The sequence below is a fragment of the Humulus lupulus genome, chromosome 2 (genome assembly GCF_963169125.1).
Source record: "Humulus lupulus chromosome 2, drHumLupu1.1, whole genome shotgun sequence".
Lineage (NCBI taxonomy): Eukaryota > Viridiplantae > Streptophyta > Magnoliopsida > Rosales > Cannabaceae > Humulus > Humulus lupulus.
In genome coordinates this window covers 37,101,253-37,112,350 of record NC_084794.1, presented here as the reverse complement: position 1 = coordinate 37,112,350, position 11,098 = coordinate 37,101,253, and the positions used below count along the sequence as shown (strand labels likewise).

The window sequence follows — 11,098 nt, the reverse complement described above, 5'->3', positions numbered from 1 at the left end:
TGCACATCCTCAAAGAACCATCTTTATTCTTCACAAACAGAACTGGTGCACCCCAAGGTGAAAAACTAGGTTTGATAAAACCTAAATCTAACAGCTTCTGCAACTGTACTTTCAGTTCTTTCAATTCTACTGGGGCCATTCTGTAAGGTGCTCTTGACACTGGCTCCGTTCCTGGTGCCTGTTCAATTCCAAATTCAATCTCTCTGTGTGGTGGCAACCCTGGTAAATCTTCTGGAAACACATCTAGAAACTCACAGACTAGTCTGGTCTCCTTTGATCCCACTGGCATGACCCAAGTGGTAACAACAACACCTGCTAAGAATCCTATGCAACCTCCTTGCAAAATATCTCTAGCCCTCAAAATAGATATCATAGGTATACGGGGACCATGCACAGTGCCAACAAACACAAAAAGATCCTCACCTTCAGGCTCAAAGGTTACCATCTTCCTTCAGCAATTACTACAACAAATTTGACTAAATATTACAGTAAAATATTACACAATTTTAAAAGCGTTATTATTGATTAGTCAAATAGAAAACACGGAAGAGAAAAAAGTGGCGCCAAATGAATTATTTGTTAAAATATCCCGCTTTACTTTTTCCCCACTCTTAACTCACATTCTCATTCTCTAAAATCATAATACAAAAAGAAAATGCTCTCCTAGCTGAAATGGGTTCTCTCTATCTCTACCCTAACCTTCTTGCCTCACGCCTCTCCCCTCGGTCTCTCTTTCTCTCTCTATCCCTTCTCTCTCTCTCTCTCTCTCTCTCTCTCTCTCTCTCTCTCGCATGGGCGACTGAAGAATGGAAGGATACAGGGGCTTCTATGTCTCAGCGATGGGCTTCGGGCAGGGACTGTACTCTCTTTCCCTCTCACTCACTCTCGCTCTCACAAAACTCTTTCCCTCTCGCTATCTCTTTCTCTCTATGAGATATTCTCTCGTTCAACCTTTCTCTCTATTTGTTGCAGGTGTGCTCTAGGGTGCTGGGCTCTTGAGGCGTGTTACAGGGAGACTCAGCTCATGGGTTCTACAGGGTGGCTTCCTCGTCCGTGCGATGGGTTCGACTTCGATGAGATTGTACTGCAACAAATTGATTTTCTGGGTTTGGTGATTGTTTTGATTTAGTTTAAGATTGAGTTTGAAGAAAAATAATACAGTTCTGGTTTTTTTCTTCCGTTTATCTGGATTTATGGCTTGATAGAGATGATAGTGGGTTTTAAGTCTCAAATACAATAATTTTAAGGAAAAACTGAAGTTTAGGTATATATTTTTGCATTAAATAGTATTTTTCTTTTTTTTTTCTATGTAGTTTCAGGAAAGATAAATACAACATTTAAATTTGTGATGAACTTATTTAGTTCTAGTTGGCCAAATTCTTAGAAAATTCACAGTTTGTGGTTTGATTTTTAATTTGAAGATATGTATATATATGCTCATGCTTTTTTATTTTTGTTGATTTTGATGTTTGTGGTCATTTTTTATTTAAGATATATATTTGTTTCTTTAGAGGTCAGAGGTGATGATGAAGCAATATTAGACAGACAGTATACATTTTTTTTATTTTTTGCTTGCATTCTTTTGGTCTTAACTATTGATGATGTGAGAGGTGAGAGGTGAGAGGTGCTTGCATTTTTGTATTTAAGGAACTTTGTTCACTAGAAGTGGCATGTTGTAATTACAACATTGATGATGATTTCCTTTATTGACCTCAATAAATGTTTTGATATATTATTTTTATAGCGCCATCTTACTCAATGGAAATTCCTTGCTTATTTTGTTTTCTGTGTAAGTGTTTTTCTGTCAAAATGCATTCTGATATTATATTTTTCATTATTATTTACCGCCACTTGTTCATAGTGCAGTTAACAACTTGCCCATGGGATACCCTGTTCTACCACAGCCTCCAATGCCAGCCACAGGTCAACCTCATCTCGACTCAATGAACTGTGGAATATCAAGCTGTCATGTGGTTAATGGTGTCCCTGCACCGAGCAACTATCATCCTATTAGGATGAACTCTGGAAATGAGTAAGAGTTCTCTATATTCTATTCATTCTTCTTAGTTACTTGTTACCCAATGGCCGGTTGCTAGTCTCTTAAATTTTTAAAAAGAAATTTGTCTCCTTTGTCATTTTATTCTTCTTAAGATAAGCTAATTAAATGGACTTGTCTCTGTTCTTTCTTTCCTGCTCTTTCCCATCTTCCCTAGACTATTGCTTTAAAACTCTACACTATATAGTTGGATGATTCTGCCTCATAAATTTTTACACTTGTATTACTTTTTGCATGGTAGAAGTTCTAATTGCAACTATTTTTGTTATTGATTCGTTGTTAAAGTATGTTGATGGACAGCAATGGCGGTGATATGGCACTTGTTATTCCCCCAAGTAGTGCAATGTCTTCCATGTAAGAGATGGCCATGAGTCCTACATCAGTGGCATCCAGCAGTCACTTCCCATTCACGGCATCAGAAAAATCAGGTATACAATGTTTACCTTTCACTTAACTAAAGATTTGGACTATCACAAGAAGTTAGAACATTTTAATTTTACATTATTTTTTAGTACGAGCCCCGCTTTCTTAGTTTATTTTTATTCTCATTATCTCTAACTGGAGAACAAGATATTCAAGTTATACCTTATGCTCTTTGTAGTTCAGTCCAACCAGTGATCAAACTTGGCATTTTTTTTAAGGTGCAGCCTGTTGGCATAATCCATTTTGTTGCTCTCACGACTACACTAGGCATGATTCTATAGCTTGATTTATATAGCTTGATCAAGTTTTTCACCATGCATTTTAACTACTAATAGCAAAACAATTTTTCTTGCAATTTTAGATACGATGATTTTGAAATTGTTTTTTTTTTATTATTTTTGTCTACTTTTGAAATAACATGTTGCTTGCAAAAACTTAGGAGCGATAGGATTTTCTAGTTTAATCAATGGCGGTCCCCTATTTTTTAGGTTGCGACGTTTAAATGATGAGTATTTCCATTTGTTATGGTGTATTCAGTATTTCCATCTGTTTTCTGTTAATTTTGTTTGCTTGTAGGGTCTGCTTTTGTTTATAGCTTGCGCTACAGCTACATTTTGATCTCTATTTTAGGCTCCTGTTAGTGGTATCTTTTATGCTCTACAACTAGTTTTGTTTTCTGTTTTGTATTCTTCTACAATATTAGTATTTTTGTTATTTTATATAGTCAATTGACTATAGTACAATTAAAAGGGATTTTGTTTTAATCTTTCAAAATATCACTATGAGTGTAAATAGAATTAGTGATCACATGTGTTGATGATTTAATCCTTTGAAAAATGGCACTACTAAATTTCTTTTTATTTAAGTCTTTTAACTCTAAAGCTAAAATGGTAGCTACAAAGGGGATACCTCCCAAACACTAGCAGCCTAAGACAATTGGCATCTAATTATATATCTGAATGCTTTGTCTATGCTTTGTGCATTTGCATTGGTACTATTCTATTATGCAATGTCCTATCTAATATTTGAATTTGATGAGTATGGCTTTGTTTTTCCTTGAAATAAAGTTAGTATTTGATTCCCTAATGTGCAACAAATAAATCATGGTGATTAAGTTGTGAAATCCTCCCCCTCATCCTTTTCTATAAGTTTTTTTCATATGATATTTTAAATATAGTATTTTTTTTCTTATCACAGTAGTGGGATTAGAGGGATCTCTCAATATTTGGCAACCAAATTTGATTCAAAATGTCAGGGCATCACCATCACTCCAAGCTCAAAGGATCAATTCTCTCTCTTCTGCTCAAGGATTGGCCACTAAGGTTGCCCTCTCTCTCTTTAATTTTTTTGTTTCCTCTTGTATTTAATTTTCGTATCTTATTTATGTTAATGTTCCATAAATATGTCATCACTGGGATCTAGTGATGAAAGGGTTTCAAGACCTAATTATGTCATCACTGATTTTCTTTTCCCCATCTTTCAATTGTTCATTCCCGGGCACTTGTTAAACATTTTTTCGTTGGGCAATAATATTGTTGAAGTACAATTATTTATATTAGTTAAACCCATTAAAACTTACTAGTGCTTATGATAATGTCTGCTATTATTCTCAATGACCTCAAAATTACTAGTTAGATTCAACATAGAATACAATGCAAAAGATTAAAACTTTGTACTCCCTTATAAGTGCTATCATTATGGCTAAACAAAAAGTCAAATCAACAATAGAAACCACAATAGTTATGATTGAAAATCCTACTCATAACTCATAACTTATTATGTCACAATTGTTATATGATCCCTAAAATTAACCTCCTTTTTTTGTAGGTGAAAAAAACAATAGAATTGCTCTAAACTTTCTAATTCTGATTGTATCATAAAAGTTTCAGTCACTGATTTTAGGAGGAACTTTTTGATAAATAGTAGAGAAACATTATTAACAAATATTCATATATGACATGTCTTCACTTATGTGCATTATATAATTTTGATACATTTAAATAATACTTAGAGGAAACACCCTTGTTTCGATGCAAACATGTTATGTGTGTTTGGAATGCCTTTCTAATGTTTATGACTTTCACTTTAGTGTGCCTTCCATTTTTGTAGTTATATATATACACATACTGTATATGACTTCTTTGATAAGGTTGTATAACTGGCATTGAAGGTTATATTAAGTATATTTTTGGAAAGATGGACCTTCAATTTTCGAGTAAAATATTTTCAATTAACTTTTTATCATTATTGTTGTTGTTGTTTTGGTTTGGTATTCCTTATTAATGCTATTAATGCTTTGTGTAGTAAAGATTTTTATCAGAATATATTGAAAGATGTTTATCTTTCTTCACCACATCACTTATCCAAACACGTGATCTTGTTTTACTTGTCTGGCAAGAGTATGAGGCCACATCAACTAATTGGTTATATGTATATAATGACTCATAATTGATCACTTTGGTGTGCAGTGTATATGCTTACTGCTGAATAAAATTGAAAGTGGCATATCAAAAGCTGTCTAAAATTTGGATATGTCTTATTAATGTAATGAGAGAGGCTCATTGGTTTATTATTGACATTCAACTGTTTAGTGATATTGTAATGGGTGCTATTTGATACAAATGAAGATAAACTAATTAGCAATTTTCGCAATTTTTGGCAAGTCATGCTTCGAATGACTACTTCTATTATCCAGAACTTAGCATAGAAGGTACAAGGGAATCAACTAAGCTCAGTAGCAATAAGTATTATCCTAGTTATATGATCTCATACAGTGAGGAAAATTAGCTCAACTTCCTTTCTTCCTTTCTAATGACTACACCTTAGTTAGCTGTATTATATCACCTAGCAGCTTTCAAGTATAACAAACAATTTTTGCAAGAGCTAGAGTGTGTTAGTGATATAACCATATTAGTTAAAGAAATTTTCTCAATCTTCTTATATATGATTAGCTCTCTTGTATTATTAGCTCTCTTGTTTGAGACTGTCATGTTTACCTCACTTTTGCTTTGTGCTTTTTGTCTATGTAAGGTACATACATAATGCTTATATACTCTTTCTCTCGATCTTCTAGCTCCCTTGCATAAATTTTGAACATATAGGCACTCACATATAGAAACTCAAAGACAAAGGCAAAGGCAAGCACATGTATGTGAATTTGCATAAGCTTAAATTCTTAATATTTATTTTTTATTTTTTGAGTATGTTTTAAATTTTATCTATTATGCTCTGTTTTTTGTGCTATTTTTGCTCTCCAAGTTTTCTAGTTATTCACAATCATATGAGTAAAATGGAATTTTACAAAAATAAAATATATATATACAATCAGCTCTCTTCTATGTTTTTCATTGTGCATAACGTCTTGAACTTAGCCAACTTGAAGGGAAAATAGGGTTTACTATTAGAACTCTATATTTCATCATTAAGCTCAAGGAAACAAGTATGAATTTCTTGATTGCTTTTTATAGATTTAAAAAAGTTTCATTTTTCTTAATTAAAACTTAGAGGTATATTTATCTTCCAATGTCTCATTCTCATAATTCATTAGAGTAAAACTAACCCTCCAAAAAATTATTCCCATTCGTCCCCTTTTCAATTCCACTGTTGGTTATATATATAATATTTGACTGTTTTGTGAGATTTTTGGTTTGTAAACTATGATAGATATCATTAACCAATGTGTATTTTTTTCTTAATGTTGTGTATGAATTTCCCAGTTCATATTGGGTTTTCGTTGTAGTGATGCTTAAAGAAATGCATTTCAATCTATATCTCAAGGCATTAAAAGGTAAAGCTCACACTAATTTTGCTTTTCCTTTAACAATAGAATTTTATAAATGGGTTCATTAATTTTGCAGGTATATACATTTGTGCTACAAGGGTGTCAAATTTTATATCTTTATCTAATTTCTTATGATTAATTTTGTTGGGTTTTGTGGTAACGTTGGCTTAGTTTTGTGCCAATTCTGGTTTGGTTTTGTGCTAATTTTGGCTTAGTTTTGTACCAATTCTGGTTTAGTTTTGTGCTGATTAAGGTATCTTGGAAGTGATTAAAGGCATCTTTTTGCTTTCCTTTAGACCACACTTTTAATTTGTAACGCCATTGTAGACAAAACTTAACGTAATTCCTTAGTATTAAAAATGCATAATCTATATTTATAATCTTAACAGATCCCTTCTGGAGTACTATAAGTATAGATTCTAATGTTTGAGTTGCTGATGCGGCTCTCAGAGCATTGAATTGGAGTGACATAACCGGGAAACGCATAAAACATGAACCAAGCTGCCTTGGTAGAGCATGTCAGAAGTAAGCTTTCTTTCTTCCACTGGGTTGATGCCTTATTTTCTTAGACATTCAGATTTCAAATGTTTATGAGTTTTATTGAATTAAGTAAATAAAAGTCTTGGTAAATATAGTATCCTGTGATCTAGATATTGTTGATTAGTAGCTACTAGTTAGAGAAGCTTTCTTTATTTATTTGTTTAATGATAACTATGTTTAAACTTAAGAGACATTTGTACATGAGAATGACCTCAAAATTGAATCAGTATAGGAATTGAAATGCTATGATTTTTTCACCAAATTAGAGTGTTGGAATGATTTTCTTCCTAAATTGGTTTTACTGCAAGATTATTAGGCTCAATTACTTCCTGCTGTCTTTTTGTTCATTTTATGTAGATTATTACCAAAAGTTTACACAAAACCAAAGATTTTTTCTCTATTTTTATATATATATATTTAAAAATCTAGTTGCATCTGTGAATCTGTTTGATATTTGTGTAATAACCTCTTGCTTTCCTTCTCTCTTTGTTTTTGTGATTTATTGTGTGACAGTTTGTACTTTTGGGCTCCAAAAGGATATCTGATTCAGTTCATGAAGTTGCCAATGCTTTACTGAAGAGATTGCTTCCTGGACATGAACTTTGTTTTATTTTCAAGATTGTCTCCAAGGTACAATCTTTCTAAATTTTATTATTGTTGTGGTTAATTGTTATTATCATTATGTTTTATCTTTCGTTTTAAGAGTTTCACATTGGGCAGAATATACAGAATTTCTTTGTTTGCCTAGTCATTAAAGATAAATACAATAGTTATTTTATTTCTTCTTCTTTCCCTAAATCCCCTCAGCGTGATGACAATAATTTTGTGACCAACCCATTACGATCTGATACTTAGAGACATCATATTGTGTGTTATCATTTCCTGAAATGAATTGTGTATTCCTTGCCTTAAATATGTATATATTTTTACATTTTCTTGTGATAAGTTTAAGTGTAAATATTTTGCAGGTTGATTAGTTCGTATTAATTATTTAAATTTTGTTGTAGCTAAGCAAATGGACTCACAACAAAGACAAGTGCACAAAGGATGATGAATTGAAGGATGGAGCAAGTTTCATGCATGGTTTGCTTTTGTGTATCTTGTAATGTTTCTGTTTTTCATTTTTGAAGTAAAAAATGTTTAAGATTATAAAAATTTATTATGTTATGCTTTCAAACATAAGTTAGAACTAAGATCTCATGAAGTAGACACATTCATGGTTTGAATTAGTTATTGTTTAATGTAATACTTATGGTTTATCAATCTATTGAGAATTACATTTTATGAATAATTTTGATTTTTTTTTATCAAAATACAATAATGAAAATCTCTTAATTAAAAAAAACCTTATAAGTATACTTATCAAAATAAATTTAAAATATATTATCCACATTAAAGTAACAAAATTTTATTACTAGACTTTTAATATGTTATGATTTAGAAACATATTATAAGCGTTACAAATCATTATGAATTATATAATATAACAAACTAAAAACGCTATCAAAATAATCAAATGTAACAATTGAAAAGTGTTATGCAAAAAGTATAAAATTAAACGTCAAATTTATAACCAAATACTCTAACTAAATGTTATTATTTGAATATTATAGCAACTAAAAATGTGTTATTGAATAGTTTAAGATAACATCGAACATAACATTCAAATACTGTTATAGAAAAGATAGGACTTTTAATAACAGGGGCTATGTTAGCGTTTTAAAAAGCATTATCAATACTCCCGGATAGCAGTTTTTAAGTGTTATGAATATTGTTTTTTCTTGTAGTGGAATCTAGGGTTACCCCATACTTCACTAACCAATCCATGCCCAGAATCATGTAAAAATCAATCACTAGCAGTGATCTATCCCATCTTCTGGATACTAATAACTCCCCAAGGGGTAACAAGGTCCCGAATCCCACAACATAATAATCACATGGTCTACACAGTCTATCGATAATTCTACTAGCAACAAAAGAAGGTGTAGCACAAGAATCAATCAAAACAGTATAAGGGGTTCCAGCACTGAAAAGCTGACCTGTAACTACTGAGGGTGAAGCCTCAGCTTCTACTTGAGTCAATACGAACACTCGAGTTAGGGTCGAGCTGTCCAGCTTTCTTGGCTCTTCGATCCTTGTTTTTGGGTAATCTTTATTGAAATGTCCCACTGCTCCACATACGAAGCAAGATTTTGCCCTACACTCCCCTGTATGGTGCCTCTTGCACCTAGGGCACTCAAGATAAGTCCTCCAGACCTCACTGCCACCCCGACAACCCATTGATTTACCACATGGTCGTCTGTCAATGCCTGGAGCTGGGAAAGCATCAGGATCCTTCCTCTTCTGATCACTAGGGCCTCCACCCAAACCTGAACCCACAAATGGAGGTCCCACCCTCCTAAAATATCTCCTGGCTGCACTATCTTGCCAGATCTTATTTTCTGATCTCTTAGCTATGAGCGCCATCTCCACCTCCTGTGCATAAGTAGTAACTCCAGCCACACTGGTAATACGAACATCACGGGCTATCCTAGGTTGTAGCCTTTGGAGAAACCTCTCCCTTCTGGTCTCATCAGTGGGAACCAGCTCCATTGCAAAATTTTCCAATCTATCAAATTTCATAACATATTCAGTCATAGATATGTTTCCTTGAAGTAATATGTTGAACTCTTCAGCTTTTACAACCCTAATGGAATCATTATAACACTTTTCATTGAATAGAGTCTGAAACTCTTCCCAACTCAGGGCATTGACATTTCTGGTCTGGGATATAATTCCCACCAAATATGGTAACAATGCTCATCCACTACTCTGCCTTAGCTAGATCTGCACTACCCTAAAAAACTTAAGGGTGTTGTTTCCTGAACCTTTCATAAAGATGTTCCCATTTACTTTCAGCCTCTGGCATCTGCTCAACTGTTGGCACTGCTACAGGTGTTGCCTCTAGTAAAATGTTCCCCCCTGTTGTTGTCTTAGGAAGCAGATTTCTTCTTCCTGCCTCATAACTCTGGCTTGTAAATCAACAAGCAACTGCTACCAGTTTTAAGGAGCTAATTGTGGAATCTGACCTTGGTCATTCTCCTGACCCTATCTATCATTCTGGCCCTGATCATCCTAGCCAGCTGATTAATATATCTATCTTGGAATCATATTATCAACTTATACTATGCTTGAACAATCAATACGACCTGTTAGGTAGTAATAACTAAACCTCTTGTCGCCTCACAGTCCAAGATCAAGCAGATATTAATCAATGTTCCATAATCATATTGATAAACATGTCAATTCATGATCATAACATTTAACATTTAGTAATCAGCAATTAACAATTAACAATTATTAATTAACAATGCTAATAAGCATGTTCTTGCTTATCATGCAACAGTCAAGGCCCAGCCTTATTCTATTTATATAGGCAGGTAAATCATTTATATTCTATTTAAGCAGTTAAACACATAACCACATAAATAGTTATCGAACCATGAGTCGAGCTTTTCTTCAGTGGTGAGTGTACATGCTCAGCCAGCCTACTGGAACCCTAAACCTTGGCACGCTCTGATACCAAGTTATAAAACCCTGGATCGCCCAACACCGTCACAGTGTGTACTTTAAATAGTTCTTAACTTGCTAAATGAGTCATTAGGTTGTAAACGTGCATCTAGGTGTTATTAATAGGCCAAGGTGAAAATCTCGATCAAAAGGAATGGATATATTTTATTTAAAAACATTAAACTGTACATGGTCCCATAAAAGTGTTTACAAAGTTATTTACAATCCAAAATGGTCATTGTAGTATAAATGTTACAACCCGTCGTCCTAAGGGGAAAAAATATGGTTAAACCTTAGTTAACCTGAGAAAAAACCTTGGTCGTGGTGGTCAAGCAGCCGCATATGTACACATCGCCACCTAAGCTCTCCACTCAAGGCTGGGTGAGCTTTTCTTTCCCTTTACTTGCACCACATAGCACCTGTGGGCCATAGCTCAGCAAGAAAACTTATTACTACATGTATACAAGATTAATGAATCATTCTAGGGCTTGCAGCCCTAATTAGATGATGACTAATAAGTCATTATATGGTAGATGATTGATAAATCTCTCTGGACAGATGACTACTAAGGCAGTCACTGAATAGATGACTAATAAGTCACTCTCTAGTTAGATGACTAATAAGTCATTCTCTGGATAGGTGACTAATCAGTCACTCTCTTGATAGATGTCTGATAAGTCTCTCTCTGGATAGGTGACTAATGAGTCACTCTTTGAATAGGTGACTAATGAGTCACTCTCTCGATAGAT

General features: G+C 33.6%; 1 long non-coding RNA gene across 7 annotated transcripts; it reads left to right on the top strand.

Annotated features, from left to right (window-relative positions):
* The first annotated feature begins 637 nt into the window (after positions 1-637).
* On the top strand, positions 638-8,091 carry LOC133817672 (uncharacterized). 7 transcript variants are annotated; one of them, XR_009885652.1, is made up of 8 exons: positions 638-1,062; positions 1,867-2,032; positions 2,342-2,484; positions 3,677-3,801; positions 6,196-6,266; positions 6,650-6,785; positions 7,314-7,430; positions 7,808-8,091. It is a non-coding gene; the product is annotated as an uncharacterized LOC133817672 (long non-coding RNA). The 7 variants fall into 7 exon arrangements; XR_009885648.1 differs by having other exon boundaries at positions 638-1,081; XR_009885650.1 differs by having other exon boundaries at positions 638-1,081; positions 1,862-2,032.
* The last annotated feature ends 3,007 nt before the right edge of the window (positions 8,092-11,098 follow it).